This window comes from Vombatus ursinus, unplaced genomic scaffold (assembly GCF_900497805.2).
Source record: "Vombatus ursinus unplaced genomic scaffold, bare-nosed wombat genome assembly UNPS02014812.1, whole genome shotgun sequence".
Classification (NCBI taxonomy): Eukaryota; Metazoa; Chordata; class Mammalia; order Diprotodontia; family Vombatidae; genus Vombatus; species Vombatus ursinus.
This window is the reverse complement of record NW_020954590.1, coordinates 91,138,105-91,142,140: the sequence shown is the minus strand read 5'-3', so window position 1 is coordinate 91,142,140 and position 4,036 is coordinate 91,138,105. Positions and strand designations below refer to the sequence as shown.

General features: G+C 34.8%; 1 pseudogene; it reads left to right on the top strand.

Annotated features, from left to right (window-relative positions):
• The first annotated feature begins 457 nt into the window (after nt 1–457).
• LOC114054022 lies at nt 458–1,327 on the top strand (annotated as a pseudogene).
• Nucleotides 1,328–4,036: the final 2,709 nt, after the last annotated feature.

Genomic DNA, 4,036 nt, shown 5'->3' with positions numbered 1-4,036 from the left:
CCTTGCCATTATTTTGCTTGTGTTGGTGACCAAGGGTGATTTTGTTGCTTCCATCTCATAGCTCCAATCCGTCTATATCCATTGTTCTTTGTAGGTAGCATTGATTTCCCTTTCACTCTTTCTCTCAGGTTCATTTCTTAACTCATCAGCATTTTATATCTTTCATGTGCTCTCTTGGGCACACTTGGAGCTCCCTTTGAAAGCTTTTCCTTATACTAAGTAGCCATCTACTGAAATAATAAAACTGCAAATGATTCAAATTTCTATAGCACTTCAATCTCTACAAAACACCATACTCACCATGACCTGTGAAATGAGTAGAGAAAATATTACCGAGTTTTTTAGGGAAATATCTCTCTACTATTTTACAAATAGTGAGCTTAAGAATCTGATATTCTGTCAATAGGGAGTGAAAATGTGGAATTTCATTCCTTGTTAAACATTAAATACCTGAACACTTTCAAATCTTTGTCATAACAAGAATCCTATTTCCCCAATGGATGCTACTGAGACATTCTTCTTATCTTGGTTTGTCTCTTGCATCATTATGATCCAGAAATTCTGGCATATAGATATTCATCGGGTCATTTCCTACCTCATAGTTAAGTTCATATGACTAGATTGAAGTGGTTGTGAAAACTGGATTTGTCCCACAATTAGTGAAACTTTTAGGATCTGGTCAATTGCCAGTAAACAATGCCTTCTTTAAGGGCTATAGGAAACATCGTCACTGAGACAGATGAATAAATTCCAATTGTAACAGACTTGAGACACTTTCTGTCTTTACTAACCTGTTTATTCACCCCAAACCAATATCCAGAAGGAAGCTGTTTGGACCATGACAAACATCATGGCTGGCTGTCAGGACCAAGTACAGATGTGAATCATAGACTAATTCCATACTTGGCTGGAATTTCGTCAAAGGAAGACTTTAAATAACAAAAAGAAGTTTCATGAGTTGTCACAAACAGCTTGTGTATATTGTTCAAAATGGATTTCTGGAACTCTTAATCAAATTTTTATCTGCAATAAAAGAGTAAAATTTCTTGATTATTCTGCATGCAATTTCAAATATATTTGTTTTCTAGCTGCTGGAAAAGTAAATGAAACTGAAAAATGGTGTATCTTGATTGAATAATGTGGAGGACCACATGGAATTAAAGTTTCCAGTCCCATGAAAATGAAATGGCATATAAGTCTTCCTCAAGCTTAATTGGAAATTATTTCTCTGCAGAAAAGAAGATCAAATCTGTTGTACCAGGAACTACCTCTGATGACTATTATCTTCTACATTCAAGATGGCATTCCAGGGACCTTTAACTTTTAGATTTTACAGTCCAACCATAAAATCTTATGTGATTTATCCTTGATATATTTGTGTCTTATATCTCTCCACTTAATCATTTTTTGAATTGTGACTTTTTAAAAATGTTTTGTTTTTAACTTATGAAATAAAAACAAGTGTTTCCATAACAGTAAAATAATAAAAAGATGATTGCATGTGAAACTGCAACTCTATTATATACAACTTGCTATTCCTTTTAAATATATAATAAATTTATCATGTACATTTCTTTATTCTTTCTTTTTCTTCCCTCCCCCTGCCCTAGAGATGACTACCATTAAACACAAAAATGTGTGTGTGTGTGTGTGTGTGTGTGTGTGTGATCATTCTTTCCCTGGATGCAGATAGCATCTTCATTCATATGTCCTGTGTAGTTAATTTGGGTATTTATAAGTCAAAATGACTTATTTGCTCAAAGTCATTCTTAAAACTTTCAATGTGGCATTTCTTGAATAGTACTTGAAAAGTATACTTGAACAATTTGAACTGTGTATATATTGCATGAAACCTTTATCCTCAATAGAATTCCCATTTCTCCTGCAAGCAAGCAACCAGGAGGGTAAATAAACAGTAGTCTGAAGATATGAAGAACCTTAAGATTCATGACTTAGATGATGCTGAATAGAAGAGATCCCTGTAGGATCTTCCTCAGTAAAAAAAAATCCTCCCTCAGTAAAAGCAACATAGAAAAATATATTCATTTGTACATATACTTTAAACATTAACAGACTGTGAAGTCTCAGAAGTGAAGTTAAAACATTATGCATCAGAGCTTCAGGAAACAAGAAGCATCAGTAGGATAAGGTATGTCATAATTCCCTGACAAGTAGAATTCAAAGCTAGGAAGACACTTAAACAATTACGAAAAGTAACTCTATCAACTCTTGTGATAAGAGTGGAGTTTCTGAACTCCTCCTCCTTTCTGTAGTTTTGGCTTCTCCTACTGTAAAATCTAGAAGGGTCAAACAGAGAGACACACTAAATTACATTTGGATCCAGATTCTGTTTTACTTGCAGAAGACACTTCTGATGCTGAGTCCTGGTGCTCAGGTGCCTCATTATTTGGAAGCCAATGAACAAGGAGTAGCAAACAGACAAAATTACAAGAAAAAAACTGATACAAAAGCTGAGAGAAAAGATAATAAGTCTAGGCCAGAACATGCAAACCAAAGTGAACATGTAGTTCCTTCCCAACAAGTAATCATCTCTGAATTCACATTTGTAAATATCAAGGTTCAGGCTGCAATTCCTTGGGGAAATAAACCCAACCAATGTAAAAATGAAATTCAAGGATTTGATGATAAATCCTTAGTGAAATGTTCAGAAGAAAAAAAACCCAGAAGTACAAACAAGACAAAGGAAATATGTCAACTCTATCCTTCCTAAAGAAATCACAAAAGAGTGTTCTGAAATAAAGAATTTAAACAAAGACTCATACATATTGGAAGAGGGGAAAATGGGCTTTGAAGAACCTTAACTTTAGCAAATATCATCCACTTTTCAAAGGCATTCAACATGTGGCAAAAGCAAACCAGAGTACCAGAAAAACTGGTATTGAGAGAGTAAGAAAATATTTAGTCCTTTAATGCTTGAGAAAGTGGCAGATTATAGAGCCCAGGGATGAGATAGGAATAGAGAAACTCATTCCAAGCTTCTCTACCTTTTTCTGGCATATAGATGTTGTCTTTTTTTTTCACAAACTCTTCCATTACAACATATTACAAAGCAAGGCTGCTGATCTCAACAAGAAACCCAAAGTTTTACACTTTTGTTGATAAAAGATTCACTTTTCGTAAATTAAACAGTAGATGTAACTCTAGACCAGGAGTCAGGAAGACACGAGTTTAAATATGACCTCAGATATTTACACTTATTAGCTGTGTGACCTTGAGTAAGTCATTTAATCTTTCTCTTGCTCAGTTTCCTCAAATGTAAAATTGGGATCATTATAGCACCCACCTTCCAGAGTGGTTATGAGGATTAAATGTGATAATATCGTAAAGCATTTAGCACAGTGTCTGGCACATTATTTTTTTTAATTTTTTTAATCTATTTTTTAGTTTTTTGGTAAGGCAACGGGGATTAAGTGACTTGTCCAGGGTCACACAGCTAATAAGTGTCAAGTGTCGAAGGCAAGATTTGAACTCAGGTCCTCCTGACTCCAAGACCGGTGCTCTATCCACTGCGCCACCTACCTGCCCCTATATCTGGCACACTAAGCAGTTAGCTACTTAATAAATGTTCATTCCTTTCTCCATCAAATTCTTTACAATTTTAAGAGCTCTATTTTTTTCCTTATTACCATGAAAGAATTTTTAAAATGGTGCTCATAGATATGAAAGCCTTGACAAAGCTTAAGTAATCCATATGTCAATATATCTGCTCCTTCAGATATTTGCAATATATTCTTTACTTCATTATCCTTTCCCCATTAGGCTCTCTTTGATGAGGACAGACTAGGAAGGCGATCAAACTTTGGGGCAGCTCGAGGGCTGCATGAATACACTGGGAGCAAGGAAATGCCAGTAAGTAAGAAAGGGAGACAAAAAAAGTAGGTAGAAGAGTAGGAATACAAACTTTATCTAATTCACAATTTTGCCTAGCAATGCTTGTTTATTGTTTTCTTTTTTTATAAACAGTAAAGAAGATGAATTTGTGCTAATTTTGATTACCCCTTTAAACATTGCTTTG